Source organism: Pezoporus flaviventris, unplaced genomic scaffold (genome assembly GCF_033815535.1).
Source record: "Pezoporus flaviventris isolate CSIRO_AGI_PZ_B2104156 unplaced genomic scaffold, CSIRO_AGI_Pfla_v1 ptg000013l, whole genome shotgun sequence".
NCBI lineage: Eukaryota > Metazoa > Chordata > Aves > Psittaciformes > Psittacidae > Pezoporus > Pezoporus flaviventris.
Genome location: NW_026892561.1, coordinates 25,890,754 through 25,917,498, shown reverse-complemented (window position 1 = coordinate 25,917,498; position 26,745 = coordinate 25,890,754).

Here is a 26,745-nt window from a genome sequence, read left to right as displayed (position 1 = left end):
ATGTGGGCCTAGTGGGTGACTGCCATCAAACTAAGCAGCTGTGTTCAGCTTGTCCTGGATTTCTTTATATGAGACAGGGGATTCATAAAAGGAAATGCTAAGGCCACACAGGTTGTCAAGTCTCTTGTCTAACCAGGTGTAATGACTAAGGTTTTGCAGGCAAGCTGCAGTTAAGGAATTAAAAAACAGATCATGGGTCAAATCCATCCCTAATGCAACTCCACCACCTTTAGTAACAGATACGCCTGTTTGAATCTGGCCCCCTGTCTCTCACTCAAAAAACAAAGCAAGATACCTTCTGCAACAGAATCAATTGGAAAAGGGAGAAGGAAAATAAAGAAAATCTTCTTTCTAAGCCACATTAAATATAATTACTTTTTTGTTGCACAATGGGGCGGAGAAAACCAGTCCTACTGCACACCAGAGTACAATTTCCTCAGCCTGTCACACAGGGCAGAAAAAATGGCATAACCAAGAGGTCTTTTTCATCTCTGCTCAATTCTAAATAATACAGGGAAGAGGAGACAGCACATCTATATATCTCTATCTATCTACCTATATCCATATATATCTATATGAATATCTAGATATGCTTTCCCCTCTTCCTTATATCTATAATCCACATTCATATATAGTTACCTATATTTGTGCTCCCTAGGTTGATTATGTCACCAGTGTGAGATCTGGAGGTATTTATGAGAAATTTTGCACAAACACAGAGTGATTCAGAAAAAAAGGATTATATTCCTTCTGTTGATAAGACCTGTTGTTTAAAAATAGCAAAACATATCTCTTTTAAATGCCTGCTAGAATTTTCACTGCTGTGTTGTGTTTTCTGCCTCAGCTTTTTCTTCCCATTTGGCAAGTCTGTTGTGTACGTGAACTCTACGGGAATGCAGAACAGCCACCTGAGGGAGAAAATTGCTAATCACGAAAAATTACTAATCATTCTTTCATACTAAACAAATCCCACTGAGAGGTTTTTAGTTACACAGAGGAAGACTTTTTTGTTCTTTCCCCTTCTCCCTCTTTCCTCCAGATAATGATACAGAGGCGCAAAATGCAGGGTATCGCATCCTACTATGCATTAACTGAAGCATTCTCATGTGATAAGATCTAGGTCTGAATCCAAAAGCACAATAAACTGAAAATTTTCTAATGCATGCCACTAGCAATTCTCAATCAAAATGGCAAGAAAAGCTGTTCAGACAGTTGTAAATAATCTTCCCAAGTTTATGCTTGGTAAGATTGTGGCCCCTGTGCAGTTGCTCCCTAAAAGAGTTTATAACCTAAACAGATGGAGCAGAAGGTTGGAAGAAAAAGTCAGAATTTGATCTGCAATTCTTACAGCTAGGATGCCACCCAAGTTTGTCGTGTCAAGATCTCAGAAACACCATGTGTCGGTCAGTTTTAGGCTTCCTCAGAATGACTAATTTTAACCATTGCTCCCTTCCCCAAGGCTCCCAATGGGCTCCAGTGAAGCCTCCACAGAGTATCCTTTGTGTGAGAGGCCAGTGATGACAACGGGTTTTCTCAAAGTGAATACAAGGACTGTGCCATAAAGCTGCTGTTTTATGGCCAAAACATGCCTCTGCCAATATCAACCAGCAATAGTTACTGGCATCTATAGGAGACCACAGTGCTGGAATTAGGTAGGTTAGTACTAACTACAAGATGTTTATTCAGTCTAAGTAAAATACACTGTAGTTTACTCATTAGCACCCAAAATGGCACATTTAATTGGAGCAATATATTAATACAGATAACAGATTACAGCTAAGTAGGGTGCTTAACTGTCTACAGTTAATTTATACTTAATTAAGGTGCTCGTTTACCTTGCTAGGAGTATACATCCACCCAGCAGCTTTGTGAGATGAGGATTTCACCGTGCTTTGGAGAAGCATAGGTACTGGGTCTTCTCTCGTGTTATCTGACCATACTGGGATTAATGTGTTTGCAATAAGGAAAGATACTTTGACTAGGTAAGTTTCTCAATTCAGCTTTTCTTCATCTGACCATCTAACAACTAAAGCATAGTAAAAATACAGTCTATTTAAATGTTAAAAAAACATGCAGATGAGGCCCTCAGTGATATGGTTTAGTGGTGGTCTTGGCAGTCTTGTAGTAGTGGTTGGACTCGATGATCTTAAAAGTCCTTTATAACCAACTTGATTCTATGATTCTGTTTTACCATGTCTTGTATTTGCTGAATCTTTCCTATATCCATAATCAGGGCTGATACTCAACTAGTTTGTAAGAGATTTATTATAAGATCATAGGTTAGTTTCATAAAACACAGAAGGTAATCAACACCTCTATGACTGATGAAGCTCAAAATGATTAGGAAATGGACCCAGCTCAACCCAAAAGAGTTATTGTGATCCAAGATTAAAGTGTTTTCTCAGGGATTTGTTCTGACCAAAGTTCACATGTACGTTCATCTGCTGACTCCTTGCTGTGTACTTCACCTGCAAATCAGGTGGAGACTACCTTCAGCTGGTTGAGTCTTTTAATTGCTCTACTGAAAATAACCGAAGAAGCAGACCAATGGAAAAAGGTGTTGAGCTTATTACCTCAACCCACAGGTGAAGTAACTTTCTGCCTCTAAGAACAGTGGAGAGACTATAAAGGAAGGAAAAGAGACAAGGCATTTTTGTTGCAAGTGAGTACCTAGGAATAATTTTAGACAAAAGAAAAATTAGGTCAGAGTTATTGTATAGGATGCTTTAATTTGCTTGGTTTGCAGTGAAAGAAAGAAGTTGTTTGAATTCTAATATTTTCTTCATCTTTTTTGACAATGATTTTGCTTATCTTGGTCTGAGCCACATTTCTGGAGTGAGCCTTGATTTCTAGGGAGCTGTGGAGCATTGTTTTTTTCTTTATCATGTAGGAGATAATGCTGTTCTGGTGGAATAGCCATGGCTGTCTGTCAGATGCCCACCAAGCTTTCCTCTTGCTCCTTCTCCTTAACAGACCGGGGGAAAGAATGAGGTGTTAAAGTTCATGGGTCAAGATAAAGTCAGGGAGATGCTTTTTTGCTTATCAATTAGCAAAACAGAAACAAAAGTAATTTCCAATTTACAAATGGAGATGAATCATGAGAAACAAAAATGCCTTCCCCACCCCTTCTTCCCAGGTTCAACTTCATTCTTCTGCTCCTGACTCTTCTACTTCCTCACTGCAGCTGGCATAGGGGCATGGGGAGCTGTGGTCGGTTTGTTACGCTTTACTGCTTTTACTCCTTAAACTTTTCACTTCCTCCAGCACAGGGTCCCTCCCATGGGCTACAATCCTTCAGAAACTGCTCAAATGTAGGTCCTTTCCCATGGGCTACAGTTCTTCAAGAATGGCATGTGCCCCCCAAAGACTCTGGCTCCTGCTGGAAAGCCTGCTTCAGTGTGGCTCAATGGGCTACAGCTTCCACCAGGGCACATCCACTTGGTGCTGTGTGGGTATCTGCTCCGATATTGTTCCTGAAGGGCTGTTGGGTGACAACCTACTACACCATATTCTGCCCTATGGGCTGCAGAGGAATCTCTGCTCCAGTGCCTGGAACACCTCCTCACTTCTTCACTGGCCATGAGGTCTGCAGGGCTGTTTCTTTTGCACATTTTCCTCGCTTCCCTCTATTATGATTGTTGTGCAAGTATTTAATTAAATGTGTTTTTGCAAAGGTGCCGCCAGCATCAGTGATAGGCTCAGCTTTGGTTATTGATGGATCCATTTTGGAGCTGGCTGTGTGTGACATGGGGGTAGCTCCCAGACACTTCTCATGGGGAGCACCTCTACAGCTCATGTCCCACTACCAAAGCCTCGCCATGTAGACCAAATACAATTGTCTTAATTTATAAGCTTTTTGCCTTTTTTTTTTTTCTGTGGTTGGACAAAAATTCCTGAAGTCATGTGTATATGTATGTTCTGTACTTCTGCTTGACTAGGTTTATTGCATGCTCTCTGTAAGATTATTTTATCAGCTTTTTTCTTATTAGGTGTTCACACTAACAGGTATTTCTATGCAGTGAAATCCGTGTTCTGGGCTTTTTAATTCACTGGTCACTATGCCCTAACCCTAGATATATGTGCTGAATACCACATTGTTCATTTATAATGTCCTTGGCTTTACTATAGCCTTGTCCCTATGATGTTACTTGTGGACACAGTGGGCTGGATTGAAGACAGTGAAGTTAAAAGTGGTGAGGTATGCAGCTATGTAACTGTGAGAAGAAATGTATTGATTCCACATACTTCCTTTTCTAACCTGCTGTAAGGTGTTTCATCATGTAGGACATCATGGAGATCTTATATTTGTTGCTTAACATACATTGAAAGGTCTGACTTCTCTTTCTTTCTGGCCTTCTAAATGGAAAAAGCTGTTGTTAACATGTCTTGTGTGTCAGAGATCAGGCTGTTCATGATAGCTTATGGAGCTTTGAACATACATAGTAATAGAGAGAAATAGCAAACTGTTAATGTAGCTGAAGCACAAAAAGTGAAACTATTGACCTTGCTAGCTCTGCATCTGGGGCAAATGTTACTGTGGTGAATAGAGCAGCTTTCACTAGCATTAAACAGACATTGTTTTGAGTTTTGATTTGTGTGTTTTGCTCTGGTATAGATAAATGTGAATGTCTGAGTGGGGCTGAGCAAAACCCTAAAGATAATTGCAATTTTGCACATGTCAGGGATGTTTTTTGTAAAAACTTTACTTGTGAAAAAAAGGGCCAATAATTAAATAGAAGCAAAAGTTATTTCTGTGTGTTTTTAAATCACTGGAAAAGCACAATACCCAAATTCCTTTTCTGAAATAATGCCCTTTTAAATCAACCAAACAAGAAGCTTTTACTATGACCCTTGCCTGGCATGGCATTGGTATTCCCTGAGCAGAACCGACAGGTATCCTATAGGTCATTCAGCACAGCTCTTGACCTCCCTCAGACAAAAGATCCTGCGAGTTACAGTGGCTGGTTCCTGGAATATACAAAAGACACTGCAAAAAACATATGGCAAGAGATACTAAGTTTGTCTTGAGAGGTATGTAAGATCCACAGGGAGAAGCAAAGTGCTTAGCTGATTTCCATTCTTTTCATGCAAATCCAATACCAAAATCCACCTTGCAGGGCAGTGTATGAGAAGAAATAGCTTATCAATGAGCTTTTTCCAAGCTTACTGATGTGCCTAAGGCCCTTATTCCATAGAAGCAATTCCTGCCCCACAGCTGATTTACACTGTTTTTCCACTGCACACAGGATCACATTTACTTACGCAGCTGCCACACCAGCAGGAGATCAAGAAGTTGGGGACAGAGGCACCAATGCACCATACTCAGCTGGCCAGTAGGTTTGCATGGCTTGCATTGCTCAGTACAGCCCAGGAAAGCTGCCCTCTGCCCCTTCCATACAGGAAAGCTCGTGCACTTCAGCCCAGTGCTGTTTTCCAGGCCTGTGCAGTGTCTTGAAGCAGCTTTTTGCCACCTGCAGGCACACAGCCTCCTCAGGGAGCTGCGGTGTGGGAAGCGCTCTGGGGAAGCCCGTGCTGTGGCCATTAGTGCTGTGCCGCCAGCAGCCTCTGCAGATAACGAGAAGCCCTTGTGCCTCGCTGCTATTAAACTGCTGCTTTTTCACGAGAGGTATCCTGAATTCTTCCTCAGACCTAAACAAAAAAGTCAGCCTTTTATTCGTTTCATCATTATCTAGGGCTGCCACATTCAAATGATTCTCCAGCAGTCCCTTCATTTCCGAGTGCACACGTTGAGAAGGGATTGGAAGCCTTTTGATTAAGAATAAGAGGTGATGACACTACAACCAGTGCAGGGTTGTCATCATTACCATGTACCTGCACTTCCACAGAGCACTCGCTCTGGGTTGCCTCTGATATAAAGCTGCTGTACTCTGTGCCCTAATTGAATGGAACTATTTTATAAACACGCGTTCCCTGAATCCCAGAAAAGATCCTTTTACAGGGGAAGATATGGGGAGGGTTATGGGGAGGTGAGGAGCTAGATGGCCTCAGTTCCTGGCAGACCAATTTCTTCTGTGAGAGCAATTTCTTTGTTCCCTGCAAAACTGCTTGTCGTCTACAAGCAGATATCGTGGGTTTTTTTTCCCACTGCAAGTCGAATGGTCTGACCACCCACTTTTAATCCTGTGATTTTCTGCTTTTGGCCTGGATTACAAGTCACCTATGGCCACCTTTAGTGTGTAGCAGGCTGCAAGTTTACACAAGGCACCTATGGGAAAACATCCATTCCTCCCTGGCCTCGTTTGTTAACTGTTCATGTCTGGTAATTTAACTGTCTGATTCGGTCAAAGTATTGACCTTTTGGTAGCAACACAGGGAAGAAACCTGCTGTCTACCCACCAGGATGCTCTCATCTGTCTCATGAGATTGTATTCATGTGTACATCCTAAACCCCCACTGCTTATCGTGGGAGCTGCACTGCAGATGACTTCTTAAGCAGCATTCCTCTTTTCAAGCACTCTGTGCACATGCTCTGGAATCTCCACTGGTGATTTACTGTTTTCCAGGTTAATTTTAAAGTGCTGATTTTGACCCATATACCTGTACTGGCTATTTCTCTGTTCCCATGCAACGTAACTGCAGCTATAGTTGATAGAAGTGCTATGCCTGAGCCTCAAAGGCTGCAGGATCTGCGCTGGGCCAGTGCCTTCTTGGAAACTGGTCCCCCAGTTGCAGTTTGGTAGTTAAACTGATCCTCTGCAATCTGTGTGTTTAAAAGTGAAAGGCTTTTATTGTTAAACAAGCTTTCCTTGGAGCCTACATTTTAGTACTACTACTCTAAAACTGCTATATGAAGCTATATTAATAGACAACAAAATTACAGCCAATTCCTGGCACTATTTCAATAGCTATGTATGAAATTTACTGCATAAGGGATGTTAAGTTAAAAGTGGTCAGAGGAGTTACTTTTATCTTGGCTTACATATAGCATTACATTTACACCTGAACACAGGGTGAATTATCATCCAGAGGAGTTGAGAAGGAATCTCTTTTCTCCAGGAATGGCAATTATATTTGATTAGGTACATGGGAGCTTTTTCCTCTCCTGGCCAAGGAGCTGAGGGCAGTGCTTTGAAGACACCCAGCCTCATGATCAAGGTGTAAAGCGTAATGACAAATGTGAAGTTCCTGCAGGGTCAGAGTAGGCTACAATAGTTCAGTGGAGAGGGCATCGGACTGGGACTTAAGAGGCTTGCCTTGACTGCCCTGTTCCTCCACTGGGCTGCAGGACAAATCACTTCCTTTCTGTGCCACAGTTTCCTTATCTGTGAAATGGTTGTAATGAGCCTTTCTTCTTCATTTCTCTTTGTAATCGCTCGAAGAGCTGCAGGTAAAACATGCTATACAAGCACTTGGTATTACTATGTTTGATTTGTGGGATTTTTCTGTGTGATACCCTAACGCAAGGAGTTGTTTCAGATTTGCACACATAAGCTCAAGGACTGTGGTGTTTGTCATCATGCTGTTAACAGCTCTTCCCTGAAATCATTTGGATGTACAGACAGTACTCTGGTATTGTTTTTGCTGGGATATCTGCAGTCTGAAATCTTAGTGTAACAGGATTTGTTAGTCAAGCATAGCCCTCAAACAAAAGCACACAGAGGATGTGCCTTTTCAGATGCTTTCCTCTGTGCAACGAACACCCCCATCCTTTTGCCTCTGGTCTCTGCTGGTCCCCTGTTGAGAGGCCTCCGTGCCTGTGGTCATCAACACTTTGGCAACATCAGGGGGAGGAGGAAAAAAGAAATCCCTTGACATGTGTAGTAACTTAACCCTCATTCCAAATGTGTTTGCTTAAGAATTGCTAAGGGTTCCCTCCTTCCCTTCCCTGTCACTTCTCCCCTCAACATTTGTTTCAAGATGGGAGGGGGCTGCTGGAGGGGTGGGGGGTTTCTGTGGTGATGCCTGCTGTGATCTGGGCCCTCTTTGTTTGCCAACATGTGCAGAGTCCTTTCCACCATCTTCTCTTACTAATGAAATTCATTGGGATGAAAAGTCCTAATTGTGAGGTGATATCCCACTGAGTGTCAGAGCAGGCAGGGTGTGCATGATGCTCTTTAGTTTGGGTCACTGGAAGTGATAGATGCAGAAGGATGGTAGATTAGTTCCTGCTGAAACCTGAGAAGCTGCCTGTATTGGTGAATGTCACCCAGTGCTCAGCAAATGCATTCAAATGGAATCACTGAAATCTTGGGTTTCAGCCCTAAGTGACCACTACAGGCAACAGTAGTTCCTGCCTGTAGAATAAACATTTGCTAAACACACTTTAGCATAATAACACTTTGAGCAGCAAGCAATCACTCATCACTCTCTGCCTTTTCTTGCTGTTGTGACAATCCAAATGCTACCCAGACCACAACTGTGTCAGTCTTGCCTAGAAGTGTTTTGCTAACAAATTGCTTAACTTCCCTGACCAGAAGTCATGGTGCAGTGTTTGTATGATGAATGTATTTAAGTTTGCTGATTTTCCCATATTCCCTCCCTGGACCTGGAGAGCAGGGCACTGATGGGAGATGCAGGATGTCCAGCCTTTCCAGTAGTATAATATGCAGACAGTGCTTGGTGCTATCTGTGACCTGTCCAAGGCCATGCATTTTCTCTCCCACACCTCTACAGCTCATCTGCTGTACTCCGTTAGTGTTTTGGGGCAGGAATCATACAATATCTAGGTGTTCCTGCTCCGGCAGGGGGATTGGACTAGATGATCTTTCGAGGTCCCTTCCAATCTCTAACATACTGTGATACTGTGATACTGTAATATTGATTGTTTATCCAAGTTTGTGGGATATGAAATCTCACTCTAATATAACGAGGGTTTTTTAGTGGTAAATTGATTTTGAGGAGGTCCAATGGGTGTATCTTTTCTTGACAGAAAACATCACTTGCAGAGTGAGGACTGTAGCCAAGTTTCTAGACCCCTGGCCCATTACATCATCTGCAATGAGAAGCACTAAATGCTCCATCCCGGGCAGCATTCAAGGCCATGCTGGACAGAGCCTTGAGCAACATGGTCTAGGGTGAGGCGTCCCTGCCTATGGCAGGGGGGTTGGAACTAGGTAATCTTAAGGTCCTTTCCAATCTTAACTATTCTGATTGTAGCTCCATGATGCTGCTATGCATTTATGCAAGAGGACTGCTCACAGTAACAGATGAAAGGGTCTGCTTTGTAAAAGTAAAACTATCTGTAAAGCACTTTATAACAAAGTGTGGACAAAGGACAATGTTATGACTTCAGTGTTATATACAAAAGATACAGAAGATAAGAAAAGAGATTTGCTTCTCTTGCATTTCATCAGGTCTTTCTGTAGTATTTAACTCTGGGATCAAATTTCTTCTGCTGTTTTCAAAATTTATAGAGCCAACCATGAAATTAGGGATGTGTCAACTGGAAATAAGGAAGCATTTGACTTTGACGTTAGAATTAATTAAACTGATATTACATTGATCTCTACAGCATCTGTTCCACTTGTATGTAGAAATGCTAGTGTGCGCTATGGGGCCATTTCATACTGGTGGAATTGGATGCTGTGATCAGCCATATGCTGATAAAATTATTCTTTTGTCAGCATGTCTGCCTGGAATTGCTTCAGGAGCTGGAAGCATTCAAAGCAACAATGCTCAATGCTGAGTGCTTAAGATTGCTGATGTGAAAGGGACTTTTGGTCTAAATACGTGCTCCATATACATTTCATACTTCACATACAAGTTGGTAAGCCTGTTCCTGTGTAAGCGTCTAAAAATGGGCTTTTCAAGCACTTGAGTTTTGAGACCAAACTTTCAAAATTTGTTTACTTAATGGGGTATCATTTGTTTGCAAAGCTCCATCCAACTCTAGTCCATTAAATCTGGTAGTTCTGTTGCCTCTTTGGGGGGATTGGGTCAGACCCCAGAGAAGTCAGGGTAGAAGAAAGCTGGCATAATAACCCTGCTGTCTATGTCAGGTGGAAAGTATAGGTAATTAGGTTTGTTGGATGGTCCTTGGAGACCTGTGTTAGGCTTGCACAGGTTGTAGATAGATCAGTCACAGGCACCAAATTCCATCAGAATATAAAAGGTGTGCATGGCAAATGACAGAGCTGCAGTCATGCTTTGCCTTCCTCTATGGTTTGAATCCAGAATTTGCAACGAGTCCCTGTTTCACTGTGCACAGAGAACATGAGATTTGTCAGGTGCTGGGAAAACTGGAAAGAGGCATTACAGTGGTTTGTAGGGTAATGATAGAGGAATTGTCTCAGTCCTGAGGTTACCTGCATTCCTCCCAGTGTGGTCAGCATTGCATGTGGAGCCCTGTAGGGATTAAAAATTAAAAAATTATGACATGGGACAAATCCATTCATGGGCAAAGATACCCTGATGATGAGCAGAGTCTCATGTGACTGGGTACTGTCCGTATCTGTAATTAGTCCCTAAATATGCACCTGAAACAGCTGTTGCAAGATATTATTTTTTTTTAATTGGCCATTTAAACATGGTGTTGTGTTGGAAACTTTTCTTTTCATGGTTTCTGTTTACACTTGAAAGCAATTCTCTTCAAGCCTTGAGAAGGATGTAATTATTTGCTTTTACAATTAAAGCCACAAAAGCAGCCAGCTATTGTTGCATGCTCCTTGAAAACATGCTGTTGCTTTTGATGACTGTGATATTATTAATCAATTAATCGTCATCAGTGGATTAAAATAAAATGGCCCAAGTAAACACAAATTCCTTCTCCTTAAAGAATTCATCTGAACATTTCTGAGTTTGCATGTGTGTTGTTGGGCACTGGTTAGGGCTGTTCTGTACCCTCATGCACAACTGCCAAGCTTTCGCATGCAATGTGCGCAGGACAATCTGCAGCTCTGGAAGTGTACAAGCCCCTGAAAGGTTGATGCTTTGTAACAATCCCATCAGATGTCACCACAAGGTATTTGTCCGTCAGCAGTGGCCAGCTAAGTGATTAGCTGACACAGCTGCTCATTGTATGGGTCATTGGCAGAACAGACAGGTTCAAAAATTTAAGACATTTGGTCCAACTCCTCCTAAATGTCTTGCCTGCTTTGTTCAGCTATGAGCTCAGTTGTCATGTGCAGGCAAAATAACACATGCTGGCACTTAAACCAAGCTGTTTAAAAATAGGTGGTTAGCCCACGGTGGGCAGAAATACTGAATTTTGTTTGTCTGGAAGGGGAATTATTTTTGGCCTTCCTAGGGATGTTTACTGCCTCTGTTAGAGTGGAAAGGAAAGCAGCCCCGTCTTCCATGCTGAGCACTTGCACCTGTGCTACCTGATAACTATATTAAGTTTCTTCACTCTGCTTCCATTTTGCATCCTATTTCACCGTCATAGGAAAACCCCCATCAGCCCATGAAGCTGGTTTTAACAGACAGATACAAATTTTTTGTCTCCAGAATTGTAGCTACCAGAATCCCCACTGAAATAAAAGAATTATTTTCCTCCAGTTACACTTCAGACTTGCCCCTCCTATCTCCTTTACTCAAGCAGGTTTCGTGCAAACTATAAGGGATAGATTGTTAGTTAAAAAATAAAAAACACAGTAATGCCCAACCCTGTAGATAGGAAGCATAAATGAGTGCTATGATTGCAAGATATAACAGGCCATAAAAATTAATACCTGAAGATGGTAGTAAGAAATACTAAAGATCTATAGTGGAGCTGAGAGCTTAAGAAATGGACAGTCTGCTCTTGTTATAGCACAAGGAAACAGCTGATCTGCTTTTCTTAATTAAAGCTTCATTTGACAATTATGAGGGCTGAAAGTTGTTTTCCTTTTAACACTTTTTTTCTTTTTTTTTTTTTTTCCTGAGTATTACCCTAATGATATGCTACATCAAAGTTTCCTAATGGTCTGGTTTCTTGAATTGCCTCCCCTGCACTCAATGTGTGTGATTATCACTTGAAGTGGTAATTTCTGGTGATGAAACCTAAAGGATGGGTGCAAGATGATCCTGCTGGACAAAAAAGTTGCACAGATGGAGGAAGCTAAAGAGCAGTTCTCATGAAATATAAAAGACTGAAAGTCAGAGGATATATTTAGATAGAACAGGATCATATCCTGTGTCTAGTTTCCATGGTGTCAAAGTCTTAGCTAAACCCTCATATCATAAGAATAAAGGTAGACAGAAATGTAATACTTTAAATTTTGATTGTGTGTCAGAGGGGCAGTAGGACTTTCTGATCTTGTCAACAGCCAAAACGGAGCAGTAGTATTCTTTTGTACAAGTTGGTGCACAAAAGATGCTACTCAGTTGACCACAAATACAAATGTTGACATATAAGCCAAAGAATATTTTGTACTCTGTGTGTAAATGATTTTACACAACTTACACTGGTGGGCTTAAAGCACCCCAAAAAAGGCCTATGTTCTTACAATGTTAAGAGTTTGACTTGAGGCTGGGAAAGCTATTCAGAGACCAAATGCAGAATGTTCTGTGTCAAGTGTCTGAAAAAGACATAGAGCATCCCAATGACAAGCATGGCAGAGTAAAATATATCTGCCACTCCTCCACGCACCCCTTCAGCCCTCATTTAATACCCTTTTTTTTTTTTCCACAGATCTTACTGAAAATAAGTGGCTGTATTTCATTGTAGCAATTTTTTTTACTATAAAGAGTGGGAAACCCATGAAATTTCCCTCTTTTGGGGGGGTTTGGTTTTTGGTTTGTTTTATTTTTTTGGTTGGTTGTTGGGTTTGGTTTTTTTTTACCCTGAAGAGAAGGAGAAAATTCATGAGGACACATTACTGCTTCAAGACTGCTTAGACTTCTTGAAGTTTTGCAAGTCTATGGATGCCAGCAATTCTGCAATAACAAGCCATGGCTCTGCACTCAGGCTAATTACTGGTGAAGTCAAAGGGAGACGGATTATTTCCTGACAGCAGGTGCTTGAGCTGCAGCAGAATGAATTCTGTGTGCAGAAACATTTGCATGAGTTTTGCTGTTTTCCATCCTCAATGCTGAAATTGAAGCAGTGCAGAAATTAAACAGTTTGCCAGAGGCTGAAGAGAAAGGCGCAGGCTACCAGGGAAAAGAGGTGGTGCTGGTGACTCCCAAGATGTTATATATTTATCAATTGGCAGATTGCTCTGTCCTACCAGCACGCACTGCAAGAAAAATTAAGTACCTAAATGAGGTGGTTTTGAAAAGACTTTTTTTTAGCCTCTCCATCGGCTGTTTTTTTCATAGATGAAAACATGGGATGCTAGCCAAAACTGTGTACTCCTGTAATGGCCAAATGTGATGCAAGCACCATTACTAGTAAGGACAGGCTGTGGGCCCTGTATGTTTGTCCTGTGCTCTTCCCTCTGATCTATACTCCTTGATGCTGGATCAGGTGTTACTCTCCACTGTTCTGAAAACAGGCACATTCACATGAGAAGCTCTATAACTCACTGAATTAATTGTTAATTGGGAAGGGGTAGAGGAGAGAGTCCTGTGTCTAACCCTCTTGCTAAATTCTTGAAGAAAAATTCCAGTTTCATATAAATTTTTACTGCCAAGTTAAACCCTTGTACAAAAAAAAAAAATCTTACAATGGAAGTGCTGACAGCTCCTTAACTATAGTAGCAATAGCAGCCTCTGCCATAATAAAGATGTTGCATGTTATCAATAATCCTCTTTTTGCCTGAATCCCTGTCTTTCTAAAGAGAAAGGGCTTACTGACTGGGCAAATCTATTTATAAATTTTGTCTTGGCACAAGAGGACCATATTGACAATGCAGAGAAGAACTGGGGAGGCAGCTGTCTGCATGCAAGCAGCAATCTGAGTGTCAAAGCAGGGCACTTAAATTTTCTCTCATTCCTCTAAGAGGGAGTTGGGGGAATTAAGGAGGAAAAAAAACCCTTCCTTTGAACAAGGCAGGGTCAGAGGAGTTACAAAAGGTTGAGTAAACTGTCACAGTTGGCTCATTGAAGAGTTTGAAGGGCTTTCACATACTATTCACCATTGGACAGTCATCTGAACTGGGAACCAGAGCGTGCACGTATTTCTACTGTATGGAGGCATGTGTACCACAACATCCCTAGCTGATAAGGATAGCTCTTCCTGAGGTCTGATGATACTTTGCTTTGAATAAAATGATGGAGGGTTAAAGCTGGAAGGAAAAGAGATAAGATCTCAAGGACAACACTTGCTTTTTCCCCTGGATGGCATTTTGAAAGGATGTTTTTCTTTGAATATGCTGTGGTGGATTTCACCTCGGTTCACTTCAAAGCAAGTCTTACGGAGAAGATGATTAATTTATTTCATCAACAGTGTAAAGTGACAAAAATGTTGAAGCGCTGTCATTTACCATCTTCTTACATTAGTGATATTCATAGAATCATAGAATAGTTAGGGTTGGAAAGGACCTTAAGATCATCTAGTTCCAAGCCCCCTGCCGTGGGCAGAGACACCTTACACTAAATCGTTCCAGTAGAAACTGGACTTTTTCATTTCCAATAATAAGAAATGGAGAAGACCATGCTCCTTAATGTTCCTACATGCCTGCAGCTGGGCAGTAACAGAGAATTCTCCTGTTTCCCCAGGTCCTTGGCCCATTTTCTAGTGTGTTAGAGAATAAAGCCACCTGGATATTTATTAAGCGACTGTGTTCCTACGAGGAGCAAAGCAATGTGATTATTTTTTTTTCTCTTTTTTGCAGTTACTTCTCACAATTTGTACATGTACAACCACTGAGCTGCTGTGTGCTACAAGTTAACACATTAACTCTGCCTGCAGACTTTCATTGCAACTCTTCACAAACCTTTCTGTATGTAGTCTCCTTCTGCAAACACTGAGCAGTTGATGAGAAAAATGTTTCACTCTTATTGATGGGGTTGTTGAAACAATGGAGCATGTGTAGATCAAAAAAATGGTGCCCTGACATGGTGTGTAGTCTGAGTGACGCAGCTCCGGTAGCGGTAAGATGGCTGTTTGTGTAAAGGTGAGGGTGTATACTTTTAGCTTTGCTTCTCTTTTTTTTTGGCAGCTGTGCTGCTTTGCAAATCCTACAAGTGCTTCACAACAAAGTACTTTATGTATTAGTATACCTTGGGCAGGATATTTTCTTTTAAGAGCTCACTGTTGTCCTACCAGTGTTTGATTTCATGCCAGGGATGAATGGTTTTGAAAATCCCCCTCTGAACGTATATGGCTGTTCTCTATAATATGGATGTAAAAATTTCTACTTCTTATACCAGAAGGCTAAATTTTACTCAAACCAGAACAGCAAGGATCACATTGTTCTCATCAAAATAGCAACAATTACAATGTGCAGCTGTTAAGTAGGTCACTTCTGTGAATGGGATACTCTATTAAGTACCATGTTTACCACAAGAGACTCATGAGCCAGTCCCCTATGATGGACATATAAAAGTCTGCCGGTCTGCTTCAATTCCCACAGATGTCTAAACAAGACCTTGGTTTAAATGGAGACAGATCAAGGCATACGCATCATGTATTAACTATGGATGTGTCTTTTTCCACAAGGGCTTACTGAAGTAACTGGGGCTGTCACTAAAGTCCAAAATTAATTGTATAAGTTCACATTCAATCTTCACAAGCCATCTGAATGATCCAGACATACTCCTCCAGAAAATGCAGGGGAGGGGAAGAATGCATGTGGCAGCATTAGCCCGGGACATCACTGAACTGTTCAAATCTTTCAGGTGACCTGACTCTGACCCTCTTAGCAACTTTTAAGAGGCACAATAGTTTTTTAGGTTTCTGTCTTTATTCTCCTCTGGCTTTGGCAGGTCTGCTCAAAGTTACGGGGAAGATGATAAAGATAAAATTCCTAACTAAAGCAAAGAAATACTGGAAGTTGTGCTGGAGAGGCTGTAATTTGGGCAATTGTCTGCTGACTGCTTTTGCTAATGGAGCACACTGCAACCAACAGCCCCACACTGGGAAAGGAGTCACAAATCTGGGCCCAGGAGCTGTTAAGCTTCTCTTCCAGTGTTGTGCATTTTGGCAGCACTACAGAATCTCTCCCCATGTGTAGTGAAATTCCATCTAGGGAAGAGTATGACCCAACATGTTTAAGTTAAGCTTTGACATGGCATATGCGAGGTAACCTTTGACTACAGGGACACAGGAAAGTGCTTGCTGGTGGAGTCGTCCAGCTGAAATCCCAGGGCTGAGTTTTTGCTTTCCTGTGAGTTTTGAAGACTGTGACTATCATTAGGAAGTGCCTTTGCATTCCACCAACACCTCTTCTCCAATAGGACAGAAGTCAGGCTTGGGTGGCTAGTCAGAGATCAACTGTGAAAGCGAAGACTCCAACTGTATTTTGTTGGAAAACCATAAAGGAGACAGTGTCATCATTAATTGAAAATCATTTACAATGCTGATAACATGACACAGAGAAAGAATTGGCACTGAGAAAAGATTGTTCTTCAGGGACAAGTTCTTCTACAGTTCTCATTAAAGAAATTGCCTTGTTCTGGAGAACTGTTATTCAACAGTAAAGTACAACATTTTCAAGTGATTGGGGAAAAAAAAAACAAACAACAAACACCAGAAAAAAACAACCAGCCCTCTTTGCACTTTGTATAATTGCATCTGTTACAGTCTGGTCAGTCAATCTAAGGTAGAAATGTTCAACAATTAACAGAACTGAACATGACCAAACTGCCTGGCTATACACTCTGCAATTACTAAATTTTGAAGGGGCAAGAGATGCATGTGGATTTATCCCCCTAAATACCCAGGGTTATCTCATTTCAACCAACAGAAAAAGGAAGAAAAATTATGTGCCTTGTTAGATGCTCTGCATATACCTTCCTGACTAGATTCTTACTCATCATTTAGTTGTAGCTCTCCCTACTAGCAGTACAGGTTTTATATAGGTCTACCTTTTGCCCTTGCTCTTTGCATAGTGCTGAAAAAAATGCTTAAACCAACTCTTCTGGTTAAGGTGTAAATTAATCTTGATTTTATTCCCCTTGGCTGGACTAAGATACTTCACTCCAAGAAGCACCCTTTAAATCTGTGTATGGGAATCCTGGGTGCCATCACCACAAATGCTGTGTGTGTGATGCGTTATAGAGCAGGAAAGGGTGACCAAGACCTTCATTAGATGGCAGATTTCCACATTAAAATGAATATTAGCAATTTCAGCCTCAAAAACTCTTCTTCTGAGAACAGTTAAAAGGCACTGAGAGCAATAAAATATTAATCATTGGCAGTTTTAAGAAGGTAAAAGCATTTCCCAGGGGGCATCTTGTGGTGCTACAGCCTTGCCTTATGCATGGTTTCCTACCTCTCACTTCCTTCCTCATTAGGTTGGCATTGGGATAAAAGAGCAGAATGGGTCAGGAGGTCCCGTTCCAAGTAATTAGAGAGTTGCTTCTTTTATCTAAGTGTACCTTGTTAAAGTATATCAGTGTCAGACAGGTTAATTGGAACTTTAATACATAATTGATGCTAATTTATGGCCTTTTTTGTTCCAGGATGCTCATGCAGACCCCAAAGTCAGGATACAGTTTTCTTGTTATTAATCATATACTGAAAACCAATATCCTGTAGGGAGGAGGCCCACAACTTATTACAGTTGCATAGCTTTTCTGCCCCTAAACCCCTTGGTTCACTAGTGTTTCATGTTTTTTTAAAAAGCTCCTGCTTAGCCTCAGCATAAAATAAATGTAAATGTTTATTTTTGCTTTCACCAGTCAGCCTGCCCAGCTCAATGGAAATGTGCTGCTGTGAGACGGGTAGGACTCCAGCTCTGTAGCTGGCATTATTGTTCCCACAGAATGCTCTTCCTCCTCAAATTGACAAAAATATCCATGAAGAGAGAAGTAAATGCTATCACTGCCTTTTAATAAATGTAAAGGGTGGTCTCAGGACTGTGCATTACTTTTCCAGGAAGAAAAGCACTCCTGAGAAGAAAACACCTAGGAAAGGCAAATGAGGGCTGACTACTTGTGTACCCTTGGGACATGTTGTTTTCACTCTCTGAGGTCTGGACTGCTGGATGCAGATGGGATGGGGCTGGGGGATGATGGGGTAGCAGCTTTCCCTGAACAGCAGTATTTATTGTAGTTGGAGAATTGAGCTTCTCATGGTGACGTTTCATCTGAGGCATCTGGAAGCCTGAAACTTTCTCCTTCAACCCACAGTGACCAAGAAGTGTGGGTCTATCTGCAGTTACCATGTAAGACTGGGAGCTGCTTAAGAAAATCACAGAAGATCTAGGATGGCTGATTCATTTCCCTCATGGTCTGCACATCTCGAATACAGTATCTATGGGCTTTCAGTGCTTGTGCAGGCAAAATCTGAGGAATACTTTTACTTCTTGTCAGTTTAGCTGAGATTTTAGTCATATTGCCTCTTAAAAGGATCTTCTAGCACTTTAGTAGGTGTTGCACAGATAATACAATTTTATGAGATGTCCCTGCTTAGACATATCTAAAAATAACGCCATTTCTGGGGTTACTGATGGTCCTACATGTACATGGGAAGCTCACTTGCTCATGTACATTACCATATATTTGAACTGCTTCCAATGTACTGGTTCCTCCTTTAATTTGCCCCGGGTTCATTTTGTTCTCTGGAAACCAGATGTGGCATAACATTGTAACATACCTGTAGTAAGTTATGCTGGAACATGACACAACATGTGTCAAGTTTCTTTTGAACCTTTCTGAGATCAGATATCAGTCAAAAGGAGGTCATTTTAATTATCAATGATTAATTAATTAGATGATTGTTGGACAGATGAATCCAAAGATTATATAGCACTCTTGATCAGTGTCTGTAACAGAAAAAAAAAAAAAGGAAAATTTTTAACTTGAATGAATGGAAAGATTGGTGCTCAAAATTTCAGCTACTCATGTGACACTTGTGTAGCATTTCAAAGGGTTGAAAGTGATGAGGTTTAGTAGCAGCTCTCAGTACAATCTCGTGAACAGTGGCAAATAATTAGGGAACACTCTGCATTTTAGACATTACTTCTTGATTGAAATATTTCATGCCCCATTTTGGTTTTAAGGTGTCCAAACTGAAGTATTTTTATTCATACTGCTAGTTACAGATTGAGTGGTGTGCAAGGTTGGTATGGGCTAGCAGTACTTGCTCAGTTATTCTGCTGCTTGCAGGATTCTCCTGCTGAAGCTGCTAGCCAGTTTGGCTAGGAACCTGTAGGACAGAGTGATCCTAATCAAATCAAAAGAAGCACTGATCACAGAAGGCAAGGCACGGGCATTGGAATGGGGACGTTTTGGCAGCAGAAAAATTCTTTTGGTCAGATCTGCTGTTTTTGACAATGCATTTTGTGTTCTGCACTCTGTATACAACAGGGCCCTGAAGGCCCCCAATGGTCCTTGCTGGTCCTGAGCAGGCCAGTGACCCCATTTCAGCCCACCTGTGTGTGCATGACTCAAGTGCTCATGCACCAAATATTGTACACAACTAAAGTGTGACCAAATTTTGATAGAAGATCAGTGCCTTTGACAGGACAGCCTTTTGGAGACCAGTTTACTCAGGGAGGAGGTAAGGTGATGTTAACACTTTGCTTTCTTCAATATTTTAGCACATGAAACGTTCATGTTAGATGAAGGTCCACTACTGCCACAGGTGCAGTGCAGTTCATGATGAGAGGCAGAGTGAGAAAAGCCTGGAGGTCAATCTATGGAACCCATCAGGTACAGAGAAACATAGAGGTACCAGTGAGCTGTAGCTGCTGCAAAGTGACAAGGAGTTTGGGCCTTTCAGTACAACTGCATTTGTCAGTGCCCACTCAATAGAAATTGTGTTGGCAACTGTAGGAAAGAGGAAAGAGGGTTTGGCAAGCTGATTAGGCCTATTGTTGCCTGGATGGCTCCATGGGCCAGAGCTTAACACATAAGTCTCCATGTGACTATAACCACTTGAACTAGCTTCCTTGCACTTGATGCCTTTTTGGGTGTCAGGCTCTATCAGAGAAATATCTTCACAAAATTTTGGGAGCTCTAGATAAGATAACATCTCAAGCAGTTCTGATAACTGACATGATGTTACACTGATATGATGTTGCATGTATTTTGCTATATAGCTTTTCAAATGTGGCACAGATTGTGTGGTCTTGGCAAATTAAAGATGCATCTCAATAATCATGGGTTGCTTGTTTTTTTTTATATTATATAAGGAATAATATGAGTATATAGAAGCATATTTTCCAAGAAGGGTGAGCCTGATACAAGCACCATAAAAACTGAAGCAATCTTGAGGCTATAAGAATTGCATTAAAATCTCCCTTGGCTTTTTCTCTCCTTATTCTTTCCTGTCCAAGGACTTCACAAGAGGGCTGAGTGGAATCGATTAACCTCACAGAAACTCCAGCAAGACTTAATATTCTCAAAGGAAGGTCACCAGGTTTCAGTCTGTGCCAGTACACACTGTCCTGAGGTATTGAAGGCTGGGGAGCTGGAAGTGAACCTTGGTCTGCAGCAAAGGAACTAGGGAAATCTGCCAAGAGATTTGAATAGAAATTGATGTGGCAGTAATTTTTCCTTTTTTTGGAAGTTGCTTCTGTTTTCAGGACTGTGCTCACCTCAGAAAGGAGGCTGGGGAATAATGCTTCACACAGCTGATTGCTACGGCTCTGGTGGCACAAAATAAACAGAATGGGGAAGGCAGCAAGTGCATTAGGGCAGGGGAAATAAAGAAGCATTTCTAACCTCTCGCAGCAATAGGCAGCAGGGCACATAATGAGCTCTGCACTAGTGTGAACTAAAGGAGTTTTTTCTTTCCCCACTTCCCTCCTGATGCCGCATCAACCCATGCCCCATGGGGAGCAGTCAGCCAGGGTTAGCAGCAGATAACCCTATCTTATTAAGTGTAGGGTCTGTGATTTTGGGGGGTTTGATTGGATTTGATTGGAGGATTTTATTCTTCCTAACGGGTAGCTGAGAAACCTGCAGGCCATCAACTTGGATGGAGTTGACTGGGGTTTTATAAAAATTGGGAGAGAAACTGTCCCTTATCTTCATTGTAGCTGCAGCATGGCTTCTCAGGTGAGGAGCCAGTGCTAGAGTAAATAGCCCTTAAGAAAAACAAAGTCCCTGTTTCCCTGTAAATATCTGCAGGAACTAAAGGCAAGTGAATCATGAGTTGTCTGGCATACTCACAAATTTGTGTCTATACTGTCACAGGCTTGGCACAACAGACAGGCTGGTGAGAGGAATTGTCATCCTCTCAGACATTTCTCAGCTCTTGTTGAGACTTCCTCCTTGTTCCTACTCCTTTCTGCACTGTACATACTTCTTTGCACTAAATGAATAAGGATAATGAAAATATTATTGACTCATGAGTCACTTTCAGACAAAGAATGTGCAAAAAGTACCTCAAGGTAACCTGTTTCTGACCAACACCTCAAGCCCATGGATTTTATTTTTATTTTAGAAGAGAATGTAGAAAATGGGATTTTCATTATTAATAAACAGTTGACTCCAGCAGTGACAGAAAAAAAATGGCTAATCAGAGCTCCCTCAGAAGAGCCAGCAAAATTTTGGAAGGGCACCACTGTTGGTATCAGGAAAGCAGCTTCTTCTATAGTTTCATCACCCACTAGAAACACTTCAACAAAATGTGGAATACTCTCCTGCCTGGTCCCCAGCCCTGGATGCAGCCTTTCTCAACTATTGCACTGCCTGTGGAGATCCTTAAATGTTTTGATTTTTTTCCATCAGGGATACTTAAATTATGAGGCCGTGCTTGCCACATACAGTAGAAGCTGCTTGAATTTTAAATTACACTGCTGTTACAAACCAACTAGGGCTTTTTGAGGGGGCTTGGGGGGCTTTTTTGGTTTGGGTTGGGTTTTGGTTGCTTTGCTTTGGGGTTTTTTGGTCATTTTTTTCCTGGTCACAATCCAGTGGATGTTTTTGTTTGAACTGTCCTGCTTATCTGTTGCAATATATTAGTTCTGATGGGCCCTGATTGCACTGACAATGCTACGGGCATTTGAAACTGTTTTTTGCTTTAGTGTGAAACTGTGATTTGCAACTCAGCTTTGTAACTCTAAAATATTCGGGTGTAATACATCACCTCTTCAAAGATGTTCACATTAAATCAGTAGAGATGTATTTTATTGCAGACTTGCATGTTTCTGTTTTAGGTATTGTTGCATGTGCTGCATAGCAATGGTTTTAAAATCTTACTCATCAAGAAGAGATGAATGGGATTGGGGCTTATTGAGTCTATATTGACAAGCTTAGGCTATAAGTACTTTAGGCTATAAGTACCTATGACTGTTCAGTTCCAAAATAAAATGTATCTTGAAGACATTCCCAGGATACCTAGCGATATGCTATAGAAGCCTCATGCTCTCTCAAGGTGCTAAGTTTCCGAAAGAGTTTGTAGCTCCTGTATTGAAAACCTAAAGTTAAGGAGTAGAATTACATTTCACAAATGTCCCTGTAAATGCACCATTAAGTCTATGTACCTAGTTACTGCAAGAGGATAGAAAACGTTTTTGGGGACGTTTGCTTAAATGGGAGCCAGTGCCAAGCTCTAAGCCTGGAGCTCCCTTTAGCGGACCGACACGTGTAGTGCACCGCATCTTGTTAGGCTCCTGGTGACTTTACATCGCAGCAGCTTAGAGAATATGAAATGCTGTTAACCAAACCATTTCCCTGTCAGTGTAGAACTGTTAACATAAATCTCGTTTTTCAGCAGTGTTGACATGAATCTTGTCTTGGTTAAAGATAAGGACAGATGCTAGCTCTCCCAACTTCCACCTAATAACCAGAACACCAACCTTTCCTTCATTTGCAATAATCTCCTGAGCAAAAAGCTAAACTCCTTTGTTGATTGCAAGTCTGTACTTGAACCTCACAGCTGAGCTGGTTCTCCTGACTGGAAAGCAAATTCTTCTTTAAAGCTAAGCTAATAGAGCTGGGACTGCAGAGACTTGAAACAGCTCTTTCCTTCCTTGGTCAAGTGGGCTACAAAATCAGATGTGCTCTGTTACTGTGTGCCTCCAGCCCAGGATAATGGGACACCTCAAGACCCGAGTATTTATCTGTGGAGAGTAAAAAAGGCCACCCGAGGAGGTCATGGGTTGAAGGGAAGGAATTGTCTCCACTCTCACTGGGTGTGAATTACTCAGTCACTACAAGGACACACCGTAGGCCTCTTACATCTCAAGTGCCAAGTGTGTGACTTGCTTGTTTCACCTTCCCTGTCCCTGCTTACTGCAGCGGCTGCATCTTGGGCATTTGGAGCACTGTATCATGTGGTCTCTCTCCAGCTTCTTGACCTCATGGGCAGACTGTACTGAGTTCTCTGGAAAAGTAGGACGGGATGTAGGACAGTAATGTCAATGATGAGTACTTGGAAATATATGGGCTATCGCTGGCACATGACCTGTGCTGTTCTGAGCCTATGCTTTGGAAGCAGATGTTATTTAAGCCTCTCGTGCATACCACAGCTGTTTGTGGTGAGGTACAATGGTGCAGATAGCAAGTTTGTTTGTCAGCCTATTCCCAGCAACTTGTGTATGCTGTCACCAAGTCCTTGATTTGATGATGTCCTTTTTTTTTTATACAGCTGAATATTGGGGGGAATTGTGACAAGCCTGATCCTTTGTAACTTACCCTGCCTACTGAGGGCACTTAGAAGCTCCCAAGTAGTCCCCTGATGCTGCAAAGCTTTAACATACGACTTACAAACCATGATACAATTCAGGAATTAAAAGTGCTTGTTAAGAGCTATGTGAATCACCAGAGCAACTGTGAATGGAAATACTGACAATGAAAACGTGACTGAGCTACACTACAGCAGGTAAAAAGCTTGATTTTCAAAATCTTGTATTAATTTTTTCAGGTTATGATAAAAAATGTCCTTCTAAGATTCTTCCCCCCCCCTCCCCCCCCCCCCCCCCCAAAAAAAAACAACAAACTCAAACAAATTTTAGATTTGCATCAATTACTCATGGGAACTTTGAAGTTCAGATTCCCCATTAACCAGTAAAAAACACACTGCAGTGTATGGCATCATAGATTTTTAAGGAAGTAACCTATACCACTGATAATAAATATTCCAAGGCCACTGATAAGTCATTTCCCTGAAAGTATGTCTTCATAAAGAGATTGTAAGCCTAGTCTCTGTATCTATTCAGTACACATGAACAGAAACCAGTGGTCTGAGTCACTGGCAGCCTATATCGAGTTTGGACTAGTTTGATTTCAGCATCAACTGCTTTTGCTCTCTGGCCTCCAAAAGGTTTTCTTTGCCATTCTTCACTGTGGTGTGGTGAAAAAATCCTGATAACACATAGGCATATTATAGTAAACATGTGAATTTGAACACCCCATATTATAGAATTTGCATTTTAGAAGCAGATAAAGAATTGATGGCTTCCTTGGGATCAGAAGCCAGCGTCTGCCTTTCGAGGAGAATCTAAATTTCCTAAGTTTCAGGAGTGATCAGGTCTTGTGTCACAGCTTTTGGCTTCCAGTTAGTCTTTGGAGAAGACTGTGTATAGTAGCACATTCAACAGATGTGCAGATAATCTGTAGCAAGTGTAATTTGTGACTTTGTAGGATGGGCGAGCTGGAAGGACAGAGCAGAGGATAAGATCGTGACAACGTTGCAGCTTTCCATAAACTTGTTTTGTTTAATTCCATGGTTTTGAACATATGGTCTATCGAGTCCTCATGAGCATTTAAATTACATTTCCTAGTGACACTGAGGGATATGTTATTAATGCAGGATGGTGGGAGGTGTGTTCACAAATCCGTTTATCAGATAATGGGATTAATACGCATACCTCCCGAGTGCTGCTTTAAAAAACTTACTTTTAAATCTACATATTCGGCGACTCCAGCAGCCATGTTACAGCACAACAAATGAAAGTGCTGGACAAGCATTTTGAAGGCCTTCTCTCACAGTTCTGATAACATGACAGTGGCCCAAAAGGGGGGAACAAGCTCTCATGTTACCAAGTCGGTCGAAGGATGTGAGCTCCTAAGCTACTGATAAAGTGAAACAAAAGCAGAGGAGATTGCAGCTGTGTTTGAAGCAGAAAAATGAAGCACCTAAACACTGAAGGATACCGTCCTGGCTGTACCAGCATCTCCTTTGCTTTTGAATCCAGCAGGAGACAGAATGGGCCCAGGCAGAGAGGGTGAAATAACAAGAGGATCACAACTCCACAGTTAACTTTTGCCATGTTCTATATAGGTCTGCCCATGCCAGAGCCAATGTGCTTGCATAAACTGGTGTATTATGGCTTTTTATGGTTTCATTTCCTATCACACCTAAATTCTGTACTTTTCTCCTACTTTCTCCTGTATTCTTTATAAAGGTAACTGCTTTTTTTAATATGTACATTTTGTTTTGATGTGTTCCTTTTCTGAAAAGTCTTCTGTCTCAAAATGGTTCTTTGAGTTTAGAATACAATTAACCACTGCATTTTTATGATTACAAGCATTTTACTTTTAATATGAAAGTGCAGGAAAATGCATCACAGACAGGTTCTCTATGCAAATTAGCAGAACAATATTCTGTTTCCTACAGGGACATGTACCTTACTTAGCATGAACTTCTGCTTTGTAGGTGACCAGCCACAAAGATTACTGAAAAGTTATTTCCATAGACAAATACAATTTAATTTAAACTTTATCATTTTTCTCTCTCTTAAAAAAAAAAAAAAAGAAAAAGAAGTCCTTGAAGAGTAAAAAGTATGGGTTGGTTTAGGGGTTGGTGTTTTGGGGGTTGTTTTTTTTGGGGGGGGCAGAGGATTTTTTTTCAGGAAAAGAATGACAAGTTTATCTTTGCTGGTAGAGACATGAACAAAACTCACTCTGTCACTGCTGAACCTGTAAGTGTTGTAAACAGAGCCTGTGGCATTGTAGAACCAGCCTTTCTAGTTCTCTCTCTGATTGTTTCATTCTTGTAAAGCAGACACAAAGGAGCATTTTCAATATGCAAAGAACATCCCACTATTTGCAGAACGAGCTGGTTTCTAAGACATGCTGGTCTCTGTAACCGTAACAACCTGGCTTTAGCAGGAAAGGCTTGCTAAAAATTCCCCTTCCCCCCACAACCTGCTCCATCTTCTTATTCCCCTGCTGCAGTTCCTACCCCAGCCCCAGTGGTGCTGGCGGGGTCGGCGTGGGTGGAGGAGATATGTCTCACCCTGAGTTTACTGCTGAAGCTAACACATCCAGCATACTCTTTAATACTCTCACAGTGCATGTGTTAATGTCCACCTACTGAAGAACATGCACAAATTTAAAGATTAGCAATAACACAGCAAAGTATATTGTGAGATAGCATAGGGAGTTATATGGAGGAAAAGGATTAGTAGATATTGCAAAAAGCTGCTGCAGTAAAAGAAGTGCTGAGATTTTAATAACCTAAGGTATTAAGTTTTTATCTTCATTTTTCTAAAGCTCTGCATCACAGGGTTTTTTTTGAGCCATAGGGAGGATTTACACACACACATCATCTATTAATGAAATCTGGAAGCCAAGCAAAAACTTGCAGCATCTTGAGCCAAGGCAGGTCAAAACTTAGTGGTGGTTCTCATCATACAAGTCCAGGGTGTCAGCTGAACCATGGCTTTATTAGGAGTCAGTATTCTGTCTTGGCTCCTAAACTTCAAATGGCAAGGTAGACTGGATCTCAGAGTCCAGCACATGCATTTCTCCCTTTGGACCAAGCACAACATCAAAGAATAGACACCATTTATTCTTGCTGCTGTGAGGCCAGAATAGGAAAGAATCAGCCTGGCATCAGTATGGGATCCAGAAGAAAACATC